This window comes from Lineus longissimus, chromosome 17 (genome assembly GCF_910592395.1).
Source record: "Lineus longissimus chromosome 17, tnLinLong1.2, whole genome shotgun sequence".
Taxonomy (NCBI): Eukaryota; Metazoa; Nemertea; class Pilidiophora; order Heteronemertea; family Lineidae; genus Lineus; species Lineus longissimus.
Genome location: NC_088324.1, coordinates 4,413,715 through 4,432,919, shown reverse-complemented (window position 1 = coordinate 4,432,919; position 19,205 = coordinate 4,413,715). Strand labels below are relative to the sequence as shown.

Here is a 19,205-nt window from a genome sequence, read left to right as displayed (position 1 = left end):
AACAATAAATTAATCAAAATGAATCAAAGAATGATCTTTTATAAACATTGGAAGGAAGTAGGGATAAATTATATTTCAGATTTACTAAGACCAGACAAAACAGTGATACATTTTGAATCACTGGGATTAAAAGCAACCGAATGGTTCAAATGGAGAGGGTTAATGGATGTTATTATAAATAAGATTTGGCGTTATAATTTTAACACTGATAACAAAAATGTATTCATGGTACAGGATGTTGGTTATGACTTCTGAACACCGCATTCTTAAGTGTAAAAAAAATATTTGATTAATTGGAAGCAAAGAAATTTGACTCTCATTGGAAAGACAATAATTATAAAATCGTTCATCATGTCTCAATTCTTATACACTTGTGGAGCAATTGAAATACCAGATAAATACATGAAATAGAAATACATGAAATAGAAAATCTAATTTCGATTATCTCTGGTGAGGAAAAAATATTGATTTAGACATTTTGATACAGTCGAACTGTGATTTAATTAGTTTTAAACTTAAAGATAATCCTTCTCAAAAAACATATTCATGGAACAATAAATTAATCAAAATTAATCAAAGAATGATCTTTTATAAACATTGGAAGGAAGTAGGGATAAATTATATTTCAGATTTACTAAGACCAGACAAAACAGTGATACCTTTTGAACCACTGGGACTAAAAGCAACCGAATGGTTCAAATGGAGAGGGTTAATGGATGTTATTATAAATAAGATTTGGCGTTATAATTTTAACACTGATTACAATAATGTATTCATGGTACAGGATGTTGGTTATGACTTCTGAACACCGCATTCTTAAGTGTAAAAAAATATTTGATTAATTGGAAGCAAAGAAATTTGACTCTCATTGCAAAGACAATAATCATAAAATCGTTCATCATGTCTCAATTCTTATACACTTGTGGAGCAATTGAAATACCAGATAAATACATGAAATAGAAGAATGATATTTTATAAACATTGGAAGGAAGTAGGGATAAATTATATTTCAGATTTACTAAGACCAGACAAAACAGTGATACCTTTTGAATCACTGGGACTAAAAGCAACCGAATGGTTCAAATGGAGAGGGTTAATGGATGTTATTGTTAATAAGATTTGGCGTTATAATTTTAACACTGATAACAATAATGTATTCATGGTACAGGATGTTGGTTATGACTTCTGAACACCGCATTCTTAAGTGTAAAAAAATATTTGATTAATTGGAAGCAAAGAAATTTGACTCTCATTGCAAAGACAATAATTATAAAATGGTTCATCATGTCTCATTTCTTATACACTTGTGGAGCAATTGATATACCAGATAAATACATGAAATAGAAATACATGAAATAGAAAATCTAATTTTCAATTATCTCTGGTCAGGAAAAATATTGATTTAGACATTTTGATACAGTCGAACTGTGATTTAATTAGTTTTAAACTTAAAGATAATCCTTCTCAAAAAACATATTTATGGAACAATAAATTAATCAAAGAATGATCTTTTATAAACATTGGAAGGAAGTAGGGATAAATTATATTTCAGATTTACTAAGACGAGACAAAACAGTTATACCTTTTGAATCACTGGGATTAAAAGCAACCGAATGGTTCAAATGGAGAGGGTTAATGGATGTTATTATAAATAAGATTTGGCGTTATAATATTAACACTGATAACAAAAATGTATTCATGGTACAGGATGTTGGTTATGACTTCTGAACACCGCATTCTTAAGTGTAAAAAAAATATTTGATTAATTGGAAGCAAAGAAATTTGACTCTCATTGGAAAGACAATAATTATAAAATCGTTCATCATGTCTCAATTCTTATACACTTGTGGACCAATTGAAATACCAGATAAATACATGAAATAGAAATACATGAAATAGAAAATCTAATTTCGATTATCTCTGGTCAGGAAAAAATATTGATTTAGACATTTTGATACAGTCGAACTGTGATTTAATTAGTTTTAAACTTAAAGATAATCCTTCTCAAAAAACATATTTATGGAACAATAAATTAATCAAAATGAATCAAAGAATGATCTTTTATAAACATTGGAAGGAAGTAGGGATAAATTATATTTCAGATTTACTAAGACCAGACAAAACAGTGATACATTTTGAATCACTGGGATTAAAAGCAACCGAATGGTTCAAATGGAGAGGGTTAATGGATGTTATTATAAATAAGATTTGGCGTTATAATTTTAACACTGATAACAAAAATGTATTCATGGTACAGGATGTTGGTTATGACTTCTGAACACCGCATTCTTAAGTGTAAAAAAAATATTTGATTAATTGGAAGCAAAGAAATTTGACTCTCATTGGAAAGACAATAATTATAAAATCGTTCATCATGTCTCAATTCTTATACACTTGTGGAGCAATTGAAATACCAGATAAATACATGAAATAGAAATACATGAAATAGAAAATCTAATTTCGATTATCTCTGGTGAGGAAAAAATATTGATTTAGACATTTTGATACAGTCGAACTGTGATTTAATTAGTTTTAAACTTAAAGATAATCCTTCTCAAAAAACATATTCATGGAACAATAAATTAATCAAAGAATGATCTTTTATAAACATTGGAAGGAAGTAGGGATAAATTATATTTCAGATTTACTAAGACCAGACAAAACAGTGATACCTTTTGAACCACTGGGACTAAAAGCAACCGAATGGTTCAAATGGAGAGGGTTAATGGATGTTATTATAAATAAGATTTGGCGTTATAATTTTAACACTGATTACAATAATGTATTCATGGTACAGGATGTTGGTTATGACTTCTGAACACCGCATTCTTAAGTGTAAAAAAATATTTGATTAATTGGAAGCAAAGAAATTTGACTCTCATTGCAAAGACAATAATCATAAAATCGTTCATCATGTCTCAATTCTTATACACTTGTGGAGCAATTGAAATACCAGATAAATACATGAAATAGAAGAATGATATTTTATAAACATTGGAAGGAAGTAGGGATAAATTATATTTCAGATTTACTAAGACCAGACAAAACAGTGATACCTTTTGAATCACTGGGACTAAAAGCAACCGAATGGTTCAAATGGAGAGGGTTAATGGATGTTATTGTTAATAAGATTTGGCGTTATAATTTTAACACTGATAACAATAATGTATTCATGGTACAGGATGTTGGTTATGACTTCTGAACACCGCATTCTTAAGTGTAAAAAAATATTTGATTAATTGGAAGCAAAGAAATTTGACTCTCATTGCAAAGACAATAATTATAAAATGGTTCATCATGTCTCATTTCTTATACACTTGTGGAGCAATTGATATACCAGATAAATACATGAAATAGAAATACATGAAATAGAAATACATGAAATAGAAAATCTAATTTCGATTATCTCTGGTGAGGAAAAAATATTGATTTAGACATTTTGATACAGTCGAACTGTGATTTAATTAGTTTTAAACTTAAAGATAATCCTTCTCAAAAAACATATTCATGGAACAATAAATTAATCAAAATTAATCAAAGAATGATCTTTTATAAACATTGGAAGGAAGTAGGGATAAATTATATTTCAGATTTACTAAGACCAGACAAAACAGTGATACCTTTTGAACCACTGGGACTAAAAGCAACCGAATGGTTCAAATGGAGAGGGTTAATGGATGTTATTATAAATAAGATTTGGCGTTATAATTTTAACACTGATTACAATAATGTATTCATGGTACAGGATGTTGGTTATGACTTCTGAACACCGCATTCTTAAGTGTAAAAAAATATTTGATTAATTGGAAGCAAAGAAATTTGACTCTCATTGCAAAGACAATAATCATAAAATCGTTCATCATGTCTCAATTCTTATACACTTGTGGAGCAATTGAAATACCAGATAAATACATGAAATAGAAGAATGATATTTTATAAACATTGGAAGGAAGTAGGGATAAATTATATTTCAGATTTACTAAGACCAGACAAAACAGTGATACCTTTTGAATCACTGGGACTAAAAGCAACCGAATGGTTCAAATGGAGAGGGTTAATGGATGTTATTGTTAATAAGATTTGGCGTTATAATTTTAACACTGATAACAATAATGTATTCATGGTACAGGATGTTGGTTATGACTTCTGAACACCGCATTCTTAAGTGTAAAAAAATATTTGATTAATTGGAAGCAAAGAAATTTGACTCTCATTGCAAAGACAATAATTATAAAATGGTTCATCATGTCTCATTTCTTATACACTTGTGGAGCAATTGAAATACCAGATAAATACATGAAATAGAAATACATGAAATAGAAAATCTAATTTCGATTATCTCTGGTGAGGAAAAAATATTGATTTAGACATTTTGATACAGTCGAACTGTGATTTAATTAGTTTTAAACTTAAAGATAATCCTTCTCAAAAAACATATTCATGGAACAATAAATTAATCAAAATTAATCAAAGAATGATCTTTTATAAACATTGGAAGGAAGTAGGGATAAATTATATTTCAGATTTACTAAGACCAGACAAAACAGTGATACCTTTTGAACCACTGGGACTAAAAGCAACCGAATGGTTCAAATGGAGAGGGTTAATGGATGTTATTATAAATAAGATTTGGCGTTATAATTTTAACACTGATAACAATAATGTATTCATGGTACAGGATGTTGGTTATGACTTCTGAACACCGCATTCTTAAGTGTAAAAAAATATTTGATTAATTGGAAGCAAAGAAATTTGACTCTCATTGCAAAGACAATAATTATAAAATCGTTCATCATGTCTCAATTCTTATACACTTGTGGAGCAATTGATATACCAGATAAATACATGAAATAGAAATACATGAAATAGAAAATCTAATTTTCAATTATCTCTGGTCAGGAAAAATATTGATTTAGACATTTTGATACAGTCGAACTGTGATTTAATTAGTTTTAAACTTAAAGATAATCCTTCTCAAAAAACATATTTATGGAACAATAAATTAATCAAAGAATGATCTTTTATAAACATTGGAAGGAAGTAGGGATAAATTATATTTCAGATTTACTAAGACCAGACAAAACAGTTATACCTTTTGAATCACTGGGATTAAAAGCAACCGAATGGTTCAAATGGAGAGGGTTAATGGATGTTATTATAAATAAGATTTGGCGTTATAATATTAACACTGATAACAAAAATGTATTCATGGTACAGGATGTTGGTTATGACTTCTGAACACCGCATTCTTAAGTGTAAAAAAAATATTTGATTAATTGGAAGCAAAGAAATTTGACTCTCATTGGAAAGACAATAATTATAAAATCGTTCATCATGTCTCAATTCTTATACACTTGTGGACCAATTGAAATACCAGATAAATACATGAAATAGAAATACATGAAATAGAAAATCTAATTTCGATTATCTCTGGTCAGGAAAAAATATTGATTTAGACATTTTGATACAGTCGAACTGTGATTTAATTAGTTTTAAACTTAAAGATAATCCTTCTCAATAAAACATATTTATGGAACAATAAATTAATCAAAATTAATCAAAGAATGATCTTTTATAAACATTGCAAGGAAGTGGGGATAAATTATATTTCAGATTTACTAAGACCAGACAAAACAGTGATACCTTTTGAATCACTGGGACTAAAAGCAACCGAATGGTTCAAATGGACATTTTGATACAGTCGAACTGTGATTTAATTAGTTTTAAACTTAAAGATAATCCTTCTCAAAAAACATATTTATGGAACAATAAATTAATCAAAATTAATCAAAGAATGATCTTTTATAAACATTGGAAGGAAGTAGGGATAAATTATATTTCAGATTTACTAAGACCAGACAAAACAGTGATACCTTTTGAATCACTGGGACTAAAAGCAACCGAATGGTTCAAATGGAGAGGGTTAATGGATGTTATTATAAATAAGATTTGGCGTTATAATTTTAACACTGATAACAATAATGTATTCATGGTACAGGATGTTGGTTATGACTTCTGAACACCGCATTCTTAAGTGTAAAAAAATATTTGATTAATTGGAAGCAAAGAAATTTGACTCTCATTGCAAAGACAATAATTATAAAATCGTTCATCATGTCTCAATTCTTATACACTTGTGGAGCAATTGAAATACCAGATAAATACATGAAATAGAAATACATGAAATAGAAAATCTAATTTTCATATATCTCTGGTCAGGAAAAAATATTGATTTAGACATTTTGATACAGTCGAAGTGTGATTTAATTAGTTTTAAACTTAAAGATAATCCTTCTCAATCAAACATATTTATGGAACAATAAATTAATCAAAATTAATCAAAGAATGATCTTTTATAAACATTGGAAGGAAGTAGGGATAAATTATATTTCAGATTAACTAAGACCAGACAAAACAGTGATACCTTTTGAATCACTGGGATTAAAAGCAACCGAATGGTTCAAATGGAGAGGGTTAATGGATGTTATTATAAATAAGATTTGGCGTTATAATATTAACACTGATAACAAAAATGTATTCATGGTACAGGATGTTGGTTATGACTTCTGAACACCGCATTCTTAAGTGTAAAAAAAATATTTGATTAATTGGAAGCAAAGAAATTTGACTCTCATTGGAAAGACAATAATTATAAAATCGTTCATCATGTCTCAATTCTTATACACTTGTGGAGCAATTGAAATACCAGATAAATACATGAAATAGAAATACATGAAATAGAAAATCTAATTTCGATTATCTCTGGTGAGGAAAAAATATTGATTTAGACATTTTGATACAGTCGAACTGTGATTTAATTAGTTTTAAACTTAAAGATAATCCTTCTCAAAAAACATATTCATGGAACAATAAATTAATCAAAATTAATCAAAGAATGATCTTTTATAAACATTGGAAGGAAGTAGGGATAAATTATATTTCAGATTTACTAAGACCAGACAAAACAGTGATACCTTTTGAACCACTGGGACTAAAAGCAACCGAATGGTTCAAATGGAGAGGGTTAATGGATGTTATTATAAATAAGATTTGGCGTTATAATTTTAACACTGATAACAATAATGTATTCATGGTACAGGATGTTGGTTATGACTTCTGAACACCGCATTCTTAAGTGTAAAAAAATATTTGATTAATTGGAAGCAAAGAAATTTGACTCTCATTGCAAAGACAATAATTATAAAATCGTTCATCATGTCTCAATTCTTATACACTTGTGGAGCAATTGAAATACCAGATAAATACATGAAATAGAAGAATGATATTTTATAAACATTGGAAGGAAGTAGGGATAAATTATATTTCAGATTTACTAAGACCAGACAAAACAGTGATACCTTTTGAATCACTGGGACTAAAAGCAACCGAATGGTTCAAATGGAGAGGGTTAATGGATGTTATTGTTAATAAGATTTGGCGTTATAATTTTAACACTGATAACAATAATGTATTCATGGTACAGGATGTTGGTTATGACTTCTGAACACCGCATTCTTAAGTGTAAAAAAATATTTGATTAATTGGAAGCAAAGATATTTGACTCTCATTGCAAAGACAATACTTATAAAATGGTTCATCATGTCTCATTTCTTATACACTTGTGGAGCAATTGAAATACCAGATAAATACATGAAATAGAAATACATGAAATAGAAAATCTAATTTTCAATTATCTCTGGTCAGGAAAAAATATTGATTTAGACATTTTGATACAGTCGAACTGTGATTTAATTAGTTTTAAACTTAAAGATAATCCTTCTCAAAAAACATATTTATGGAACAATAAATTAATCAAAGAATGATCTTTTATAAACATTGGAAGGAAGTAGGGATAAATTATATTTCAGATTTACTAAGACCAGACAAAACAGTGATACCTTTTGAATCACTGGGACTAAAAGCAACCGAATGGTTCAAATGGAGAGGGTTAATGGATGTTATTATAAATAAGATTTGGCGTTATAATTTTAACACTGATAGCAATAATGTATTCATGGTACAGGATGTTGGTTATGACTTCTGGACACCGCATTCTTAAGTGTAAAAAAATATATTTGATTAATTGGAAGCAAAGAAATTTGACTCTCATTGCAAAGACAATAATTATAAAATCGTTCATCATGTCTCAATTCTTATACACTTGTGGAGCAATTGAAATACCAGATAAATACATGAAATAGAAATACATGAAATAGAAAATCTAATTTTCAATTATCTCTGGTCAGGAAAAATATTGATTTAGACATTTTGATACAGTCGAACTGTGATTTAATTAGTTTTAAACTTAAAGATAATCCTTCTCAAAAAACATATTTATGGAACAATAAATTAATCAAAATTAATCAAAGAATGATCTTTTATAAACATTGGAAGGAAGTAGGGATAAATTATATTTCAGATTTACTAAGACCAGACAAAACAGTGATACCTTTTGAATCACTGGGACTAAAAGCAACCGAATGGTTCAAATGGAGAGGGTTAATGGATGTTATTATAAATAAGATTTGGCGTTATAATTTTAACACTGATAACAATAATGTATTCATGGTACAGGATGTTGGTTATGACTTCTGAACACCGCATTCTTAAGTGTAAAAAAATATTTGATTAATTGGAAGCAAAGAAATTTGACTCTCATTGCAAAGACAATAATTATAAAATCGTTCATCATGTCTCAATTCTTATACACTTGTGGAGCAATTGAAATACCAGATAAATACATGAAATAGAAATACATGAAATAGAAAATCTAATTTTCAATTATCTCTGGCCAGGAAAAAATATTGATTTAGACATTTTGATACAGTCGAACTGTGATTTAATTAGTTTTAAACTTAAAGATAATCCTTCTCAAAAAACATATTTATGGAACAATAAATGAATCAAAGAATGATCTTTTATAAACATTGGAAGGAAGTAGGGATAAATTATATTTCAGATTAACTAAGACCAGACAAAACAGTGATACCTTTTGAATCACTGGGACTAAAAGCAACCGAATGGTTCAAATGGAGAGGGTTAATGGATGTTATTATAAATAAGATTTGGCGTTATAATTTTAACACTGATAACAATAATGTATTCATGGTACAGGATGTTGGTTATGACTTCTGAACACCGCATTCTTAAGTGTAAAAAAATATATTTGATTAATTGGAAGCAAAGAAATTTGACTCTCATTGGAAAGACAATAATTATAAAATCGTTCATCATGTCTCAATTCTTATACACTTGTGGAGCAATTGAAATACCAGATAAATACATGAAATAGAAATACATGAAATAGAAAATCTAATTTTCAATTATCTCTGGTCAGGAAAAATTATTGATTTAGACATTTTGATACAGTCGAACTGTGATTTAATTAGTTTTAAACTTAAAGATAATCCTTCTCAAAGAACATATTTATGGTACAATAAATTAATCAAAATTAATCAAAGAATGATCTTTTATAAACATTGCAAGGAAGTAGGGATAAATTATATTTCAGATTTACTAAGACCAGACAAAACAGTGATACCTTTTAAATCACTGGGACTAAAAGCAACCGAATGGTTCAAATGGAGAGGGTTAATGGATGTTATTATAAATAAGATTTGGCGTTATAATTTTAACACTGATAACAATAATGTATTCATGGTACAGGATGTTGGTTATGACTTCTGAACACCGCATTCTTAAGTGTAAAAAATATTTGATTAATTGGAAGCAAAGAAATTTGACTCTCATTGGAAAGACAATAATTATAAAATCGTTCATCATGTCTCAATTCTTATACACTTGTGGAGCAATTGAAATACCAGATAAATACATGAAATAGAAATACATGAAATAGAAAATCTAATTTTCGATTATCTCTGGTCAGGAAAAAATATTGATTTAGACATTTTGATACAGTCGAACTGTGATTTAATTAGTTTTAAATTTAAAGATAATCCTTCTCAAAAAACATATTTATGGAACAATAAATTAATCAAAATTGATCATTGGAAGGAAGTGGGGATAAATTATATTTCAGATTTACTAAGACCAGAGAAAACAGTGATACGTTTTGAATCACTGGGACTAAAAGCAACCGAATGGTTCAAATGGAGAGGGTTAATGGATGTTATTGTTAATAAGATTTGGCGTTATAATTTTAACACTGATAACAATAATGTATTCATGGTACAGGATGTTGGTTATGACTTCTGAACACCGCATTCTTAAGTGTAAAAAAATATTTGATTAATTGGAAGCAAAGAAATTTGACTCTCATTGGAAAGACAATAATTATAAAATCGTTCATCATGTCTCAATTCTTATACACTTGTGGAGCAATTGAAATACCAGATAAATACATGAAATAGAAATACATGAAATGGAAAATCTAATTTTCGATTATCTCTGGTCAGGAAAAAATATTGATTTAGACATTTTGATACAGGCGAAGTGTGATTTAATTAGTTTTAAACTTAAAGATAATCCTTCTCAAAGAACATATTTATGGAACAATAAATTAATCAAAATTAATCAAAGAATGATCTTTCATAAACATTGGAAGGAAGTAGGGATAAACTATATTTCAGATTTACTAAGACCAGACAAAACAGTGATACCTTTTAAATCACTGGGACTAAAAGCAACCGAATGGTTCAAATGGAGAGGGTTAATGGATGTTATTATAAATAAGATTTGGCGTTATAATTTACAGGATGTTGAATAACGGATGTTGGTTATGACTTTTGAACACCGCATTCTTAAGTGTAAAAAATATTGATTAATTGGAAGCAAAGAAATTTGACTCTGTCTCAATTCTTATACACTTGTGGAGCAATTGAAATACCAGATAAATACATGAAATAGAAAATCTAATTTTCGATTATCTCTGGTCAGGAAAAATATTGATTTAGACATTTTGATACAGTCGAACTGTGATTTAATTAGTTTTAAACTTAAAGATAATCCTTCTCAAAAAACATATTTATGGAACAATAAATTAATCAAAATTAATCAAAGAATGATCTTTTATAAACATTGGAAGGAAGTGGGGATAAATTATATTTCAGATTTACTAAGACCAGACAAAACAGGGATACCTTTTGAATCACTGGGACTAAAAGCAACCGAATGGTAGATAACATCATACATTCTTTTTTGGACTGTCAGGGTATTCAGGAGTTTTGGGGAAATATTAAGGGCTGGCTTCAGCCATTATCAAACCAAATTACAAAAATAAATATTTTTTGGGGGGTGAGGGATAAACTATTGTGCACAGTCATTTTTTCGGCCAATATTCACAACAGAAGATTAGAAAATTCTCTTAAACATATAGAATTCATAATAGCATGTAAAAATAACAAAGTAGATTTATTCAATGAGAAATGGGAACCAATTCAATACTTACTGTTAAAATTGGGGGGTGGGGGGTTGAGTTGTCTTGTTTCAATACCAAAAAAATCATCAAATGTATGTGATGTATTAATGTTATAGGTCAATTAATTGTAAAGGAGCATGGTGGTGTAATTTGCCAGCATGTTCGTAGCAAAAGTTCTATGTAATGATGTTTGATGCGCCACTATCTAATCGTGAAAAATGTAATAAGCCCATCAGTCGCTGAAGTGTGCGCCAACATTAATTATGGCACGCCAAAGTGGAATAAATGCAAGACTTGAAAATTTAATACGACATTTTGAAATATACAGGCAAGACTTGAATATTTAATACAACATTTTGAAATATACAGGCAACACTTGAAAAAACATGCCAATATTTCAAAAACTTTAATAACTTGAAAATATGATGCAAAATTTCCTGAAAATGTAGGTCAACTTGTTTTCAAATATATGTGGCAACCCTTGGAAAAAACATAGCAACATGAATAAAATCTCGCAACATTCACGTGACCGAACAATACCACGTGATCTTCCTTTTCCACTGAGGAACGTGATTGATTTTCTACACACCAGGCAACGCCATTTTGTTTCCCATATTTGGCACATGCGTCATAATTTATTCATACGAATTCTGTATCCATGGTAATCACTCGAGATTGAAGGATTGAAGAACCAGTTTTTCTGCCGACCTGATCACCACTGGCTTATCCGCGAATAGAGTAACAATAGGGAAACACTGAAATACGGGAGACACTGACCGATGACACACTGAAACACTGAAATACCGATCCACTGTCGTATATCCATAAGGAGGAGACTTTAGGATTGACATTCACTGCCGGCTTTGGACATTGGCTGATGTCAGGGAGAGGATGGAACAGCAATAATCGTATTCATCTGAAAGAACAAGGAATTAAGATATGTTTACACCTATGACTTATTACACCTATTCTCTTAATCTACTATGAACCGTCCTTTCATGGCAGCCTGGATGACATGATTAGTCCCCCGAATGGACACGCTATTTGGGCTCAAATTACGAACCTTTAGTTCTGGCGATAACGTGGCATGTTCAAAAGTTCTGTGGATTTAAACTCTTGTGTTTTTTGCAGTCCACACAACATTTTGCCTTGCGTTCTCAAAGGCGTCTCCTGGTGTAAGGAGTAAAAAATGTGCTGAAAAACTAATTGTCTGATTGAATAATCCGGTTATATGCATGGGGCACAAACAGACCCTGATCCCTACAGAGCTTGGGTCTAACATGATCACACCCAAGCTCAATAGGGATCAAGGTCTGTTTCTGCCTGTTATGCATATAACAGGATTATTTAATGAGACAATTTTTTCCTGTACATATATATTATCATCCTAAGAAAATCAGGGGTTAATGTTAATGTGAATGTCCCCCCCCCCACGAGATATTCAATTTAAAAAACGATATCCAAACTCGCATTTACTCTCTGACATGTGTGATTAACATATAATGGGCAAGAAATCTTTTGGAGGATGACATCAATAGACCCCGAATGGACAAGCTATTCTTCATGTTTATAAATTATCAAGAACTAACCTCACAAGCCCTTGTCTGACAACAAACAGAGAAGCCCATGTCCCAACACAGGTGCCTTCAGAAAGACTGATTGACTGTCTTCAATGAGACAGTCCTCAATATGTCCTCCCATATTAGGTCTTCGCAACTCTTTGGCTGTGGACATTCTGTTGTCTTGGCTGATGGATGGATGACTTGAAAAAAAAAAAGAATATGTCTAAAAGTGTAAAACAGGCCACATTGTTAACCATGGCTATAGAAGCCCGGGCAGAAACATTGGGGGCCCGAACACCTTTGGCCACAATCAACAATCCTGGGCACTCAAGCACCCGCAAGCGGGCACAAGGCACCACCGAAATCCGAAACGACAATGATCAGTTGTCACAACGGAAGTCGGCAGTGCAGGGTCCTAACTGCCTCATATGTGGTGCAAAATTTGCCCCCATTAGTTTCATGGTTTGACCTACTTCACTCAGCAATCAGAAATCATTCAACATTCAACTTCATAATCCAACATCAGAATTAATTCCTTTCAAAGATGCTGTATCTCAATGAGTACTTTCATACCTCTAATGCATTTACTTTTCTCAAAATTGCATCTGGATAATATTTATTTACGAGAAAAGTGGAATTTTTTTATAGGAAGTGATGTACCCCAGCGCCTCCGCCGGACAAGGACATAAACAGGCAGAGAATTACAAAGAAACACTTCAACACTAAGCAAAACCGAGGGGGTATTCCTACTGAATAAAATACTCAAAACAAAACAACATATTCCTACCCGAATCCCAAATCTTTGGTGTGTAATCAATCCATCAAGAAAGTTAAAGAATATCGAAACATGGCAGTGATGCTAGTCTTGGACAATGCTGGAATCCGCAACGCACTGATTGGGAAGTGTGGTTAGAGCAAGACTACCTATCTATTAATAGCTGGCAGCACAGTCATGCTGGTACTATTACTGTACAATTGGTAAGGAAACGTCGTGACTTTGGCATGTATCTACATGTAATAAGATTGACTGTTCTTCTTTCCATTGTTCAAGAGCAATAAACCCATTAAAGAAATTATCAAAATTATATATTTGACTGTAAACCTATTCCCAGAGGTTTGATATAGGAGGCCTTCCTTGTACCCTTCAACGAAATATAGGTGCGGCAACTGATATTCAATTTAGATTAACAACCTCCAAGGCTATTGTTATTTAGCGGTCCATACTCTATTACATTGCAAATTGGCTTGGGCGACGGTGGGCCAAATGGTATTTGGCTAGCACGTGGTAAATTAAAATTTGTGTCACGTGCTTTTGTTTACAAATAAGCCACCCATCGGTGACCTGAGACACCGGTTGTCTTTGGTGGTGTGTAAACAAAGTGACATTTTCCGCAAATAATTTAGTTTTTCTGCGTAATTCAATCCGTCCAAGATGTCACAAGGAGATAGTTATCATCTTAAGGTCGGCCCCGTTGAAAGGTTACTGTAAATCAGTCAGGAGCTATACTAGTCAGTTTCACTGAGACAAGTCATACTGTAAAACAGATCAAAATAATTTTTTTCCTTTTTTTCTTTCGCTGACCCATTAAAACGATTTTAATGCATAATATACTGCAATTTCTTTTAAATATATTGAAAGACAAAGAAATGCCAGCCCACCAAACTTAGAGGGCCGCTGTCCACACTTTCGTCCACAGTTTACACCTACATGTACTGACCTGCTGTATAGAGAAATTATGACCAATATATAATTTCCCCATTCAGGTCGCCAGGTTGTTGGTGTAAGTGAACCACTACACCACCCAACCCGGAGGGTAAAGAAAAATAAATTCAAATCATTATCTTGTGAAAATCTTTTTTATTGTTGTACATCCCAAGAATTATCGTAATGGCAATTTGGAATGTCGTGCAGGAGGAAACCCGTCCCCGGGAGAAAACCTACGCGATCGGAGGGAGCTGCCGACTCCATCACACAGGTGACAGGCTTCAACGACTGAGTTTTTTACATGACATCAGACGTGTACATTTAAGTACTGCGCCACTCCGAAAGCCCATAACAGGAGAAAACAAGAAGATAGTAATACTATCACACATGGTCTACTCCTTTACAAGATGTAATGTTCAAGAAAGACATTGCTAAATAGAGATCTTACACTAGTCACACTCCACAACTTCAACTCTGCATGCTAATAATATGTTCATTTACTATTCATGCATGTATTAAACCTATTGTGTATGACTGCAGTTAAGCCATTTCAGCTAACAATAGGTCAGGTCAAGGCTGTCATCACACCATGACTAAACAGCTTAAGGACCCAATTTAAATAACAAAAGGACCACATTTCTCATGGCCACTCCACCTTGAGGCTGCCGCTTTGCATGACAAAAGGTTGAGAGGTGACATGTTATTTGCATGACAAAAGACGTAGCTTTCGACATGGCAAGACTACACAGAAGTGGGTATGCCAGTTTTTTGGCAAGTTGGAGTCTAAGATCTCTTTATTTTACTAACAAGGTCTACATTTATTACATGCAGGACAAAATGAAACGTCTTACAAAGTTGACGTTTTAATTACACTTTTCTCAAACCATTCAGTACCATGTCTTATCCAATTCTCAGTGGGGCAAAAGACCGTCTTCATAATCTGCAGAGCATGATAAATATGCTCTCGCAAGATCTCGAAGCAGTCGATTCTGTCGTCAGGAAATCTTTTGATATCCTCACAAATATCAATAAAACAATGAGAGTGTTTTCAACTATATAAGTTGAATGTGTCTTTTCATCAATACCTTGTTCCCAGGTATTTGGTAAAAGTGATTGAGGGAACGCAACTTCTTTAACTTCTTTGTGTAGTTGGTCAGTTGTCTCTGGTATTATATGATACCAAGCAACTGAGCCAGCCAACGTTAGAAGGTCTCGGCTTAACTGCTCTGACCAATGCCCGTGGATTCTATGGTACTGGGGAGATCGAGAAACAGTATTAAAGGCCTACGTTCCATCGCAGACACATATGTTCCTTTTTTGCCTGGGGTTTAAGCAAGAAAGAAATCATATGAACCCCATGTCTCAAGTGATGGAGATATAATAATGAAATATCTGATCAAGTTGGTGATTATTTCAGGAGAAAACCATTTCAAGCAGTAGGGTCCTGATGTGCCCTAGGCTATTAGCTTCTGCCTTCATAAGCTAAAAATCAATTTTGCTTAAGACTTATTTGTTTGGGTACTGACATGCCCTATTGGCTCTCCATAAACGCCCACTCCACATTTCGCTTTCTTTCAAAAGATTTTGCCAGAAAATTGTTGATCTCTTGGATCATGGTGCCCCTGGTAACAAAAGAAACCCTCCTCTAAAATGTTATTCCTTCTTTATACGTGCATTATTTTAAACCATGACAACATATTGTCATTGCCCTAAGAAGGTAAATATATGCCTTCTCCCATCAGAAAATTTGAGGATTTTTATCAATAAAATCACCTTTCAATCAGATATTTCAATAAAAACAATAGGTCTACGGTGACAAAAATACATCGTTGGGATGTGCTGGTCAGCAACATCCATCTTCCTCCTGTCGGATGCTTCTCCATGCTGAAAAGAAACAAATTACATACAGTAAGGTTTATTGGTGCAAAATATCATCAGTGAAATATTCATTGTGCAGGAACATGTTCGTCTTGACCCGCAATGTTTTGAGATCGCTCTATCACTCACAAGCTTGATGTTGGTGATGCAAACACATGAGAGTCAAGATGGAACATGTTAATTTCCTGCAATAATGAGGTTAAGATTTGATCAGAAACAAGAAACAACAACTGAACAGCTCTATCAATGTCAATATCATAACTGTTAGAAATCACTTTTCTTGTGTTGACATTTAACCTTACAAGAATGCCAACACAGAACTTATGCAGAGACTTGAGGATTGGGGCAGTTTATGCCATCTCAGCCGCCTGCGTGGTTTCATTAGTAAAGTTGTTGTTGCCATTAAATTAATTGATGTTGGTTGTAGTGTTGGGGAGGGGGTCCAATTGCGTCATTTTGCATCACCAGTGAGGTCACCAAGTGCCACAAGGACCCTACTTTAGAATACAGTGGAACCTCCCTTAGCATACACCTCTCTAAAAGGACCTTCTCTCTTTTAGGACACTAACTTTGATTGTCTCCATTCAATTTGAACTCTCTAATCAGTACACCTCTCTTGTAAGCACAGCACATATCAGTCTTGAGGATGTCCTTAACAGAGTAGTTCTACTGTGATCACATCATCCCCCCCCCCCCCCCCCCCAAGTTGCTACCCAATAACCTTTTTCCTTTGCTAATCTCTTCTCTTCTTGGCCCAATGTCATTGAAATGGCCTGTCCTGGAAAGCTGATACTCCATGCAAATGCACCAGCATTGACCAACAGAGTTATTTTACAGCTGTTAACACTTTAGTGGAGCTCCCACATTAATCAACGTCAAACGCACTAGGGCTTCGAGGAACAACGACGTGAATTAACGTCACATTTTTCAACTAGGGGTAATGGTTTTCCATTTGAATTTCATTCAATCGGGTGGGTGCTGACAGAAAGACTTTTGAGGAATCTTCTGTACCCAGGCGGCTGCAATCATATGTCAATAAAGTTTTTGTTTTTTGTTACCATTCAAAGCTCAACCTCACTGATATCTCAAACCTAAAACAATCATGCTGTACAACTTTCAACTACAACTTTTTCACAGTACTGTCTGAAATTCCGAAGGGGGAAAAGTAGGTTATCTTTCTAGATATTGATTTGAAACTTGCACCCTACGGTGTTTTGAGCATTTCCAGACCTCTGGTATCAGGGAACCCCTGAGGCTTGACACATTAAAGGTTGTGTTAGGCCTCTGTATGTTTGGACAGACTTCATGAAATCACATTACTGGCAATGGCCATGTTCAACTACTGCTCATTAAGCAGTTCGGGATTCTTTCTTAGTGTTACATAAAGCTCCAGTTGATAAAAATGCTTTGCTTTTGATATTCATGCAACCAGCATAACCAAGTTGTTTATGAGAGTGAGATATCAGTGGGTTACGAAGTGATTTTCTGTGATGGCATATTCAGAATCAATTAGTTCAATAGAGCATTTAAAGAGGCAAACGTGAGAGGTCATCATCACCGTGGGTTTGATGAAAATGGCACTGTAATTGGTGTCGCTAAAACAACGTTGGAAAATTATTCCTCAACAGAGAGCTCACCATCTCTTAATCAGGCCAATGGCTAACACCTTATCAAGGACATTTGAAAAACTGAAATTGATTTGTTTACATTACCGTGTGATGGCACCCTTCCGAAGTATGAGATAGGCCGTCCTCATGGTGGCTGCAGGATATCATTTCAGGGCTCTATGTCCGTAGCTTTCCCTAAATCCAGAGAGTCCCTTTGGAGTTGGATTGTCATTATAGTTTATTAGAATGACAGACATTTCGGTGTCCAATCCATCCCCACAGCAAACAAGTTCCCTTTCTGATCTCAGCGAAGGTTCTCCTTGAATTGTTCTGTCAAGGCATCGTTTGCCGAGCTGTGGTTCGTCACTCCTGCACATGGCTATCCCTCCGCACAACCATTCGATCCACTGAATCCACTCGACTCTCGGTTGTCTGCCCGTATCTGTGAGCGACTGGAAATCAAAAATATAAGGTTACTCTCAGTCTCAATTTGTCCTTACGGTCATCTCGATTCTGTATAACTAAAATGAGCGCGATCGGTCGTAACGAGCGCCATCGCAGACGGACTAACATCGCCAGCAGGCTACATTGCTCCACCATGATTAATGCACTTGTGCAATAGGGTCTTTCATTCAGTTTCATCAAATTCACCGAAGTAGTTTATGATTAAATCACAACCCTTAAATCCTACACCGTTAAAAAACGAGAAGTTTGTAATTGAATTTGAAATTTCCAATTGCACAAATATGTACTAAATATAGATTTCAGCACTGGCACTGCCGTTGCATAGAAATACAAATACCAGAAGCACCCAGTTTCAGCAAACACGTATGCATAATATCTGTTCTACAGCATTATGTATAACTGCAATTCTATTTTCCTGGACCACCAGTAATTATGAACAGCGTACCCCTTAAGTTCAAGCCCTCACTCGGCCCCTTATCTCATCACGTCTTGATATCTTGTCTGTCCCAAAAGTATAACTTGCAAGTTTCGGGTTTCTAGTCTTGACATCAACAACGGTTGAAATTGTCACCCTACTTTTAACTCTTACCCCAGTCTATGCTGAGAGCTTT

At 33.2% G+C, this 19,205-nt stretch overlaps 1 protein-coding gene across 17 annotated transcripts in view; it reads right to left on the bottom strand.

Annotated features, from left to right (window-relative positions):
- Positions 1 to 14,750: 14,750 nt before the first annotated feature.
- LOC135501392 (ribosome-binding protein 1-like) overlaps positions 14,751 to 19,205 on the bottom strand; it is a 33,675-nt gene continuing 29,220 nt past the window's right edge. For 8 of the 17 annotated variants that reach the window (XM_064793493.1, XM_064793496.1, XM_064793482.1 and 5 more), the window contains 2 exons: positions 18,235 to 18,581; positions 14,760 to 16,528 (listed from right to left, as the gene is read on the bottom strand). The gene's annotated coding sequence lies outside the window, so the exon portion shown is untranslated. Of the gene's footprint in view, positions 16,529 to 18,234; positions 18,582 to 19,205 lie in introns of all 17 variants that reach the window. The other 9 variants (XM_064793485.1, XM_064793483.1, XM_064793486.1 and 6 more) reach the window with 5 other exon arrangements.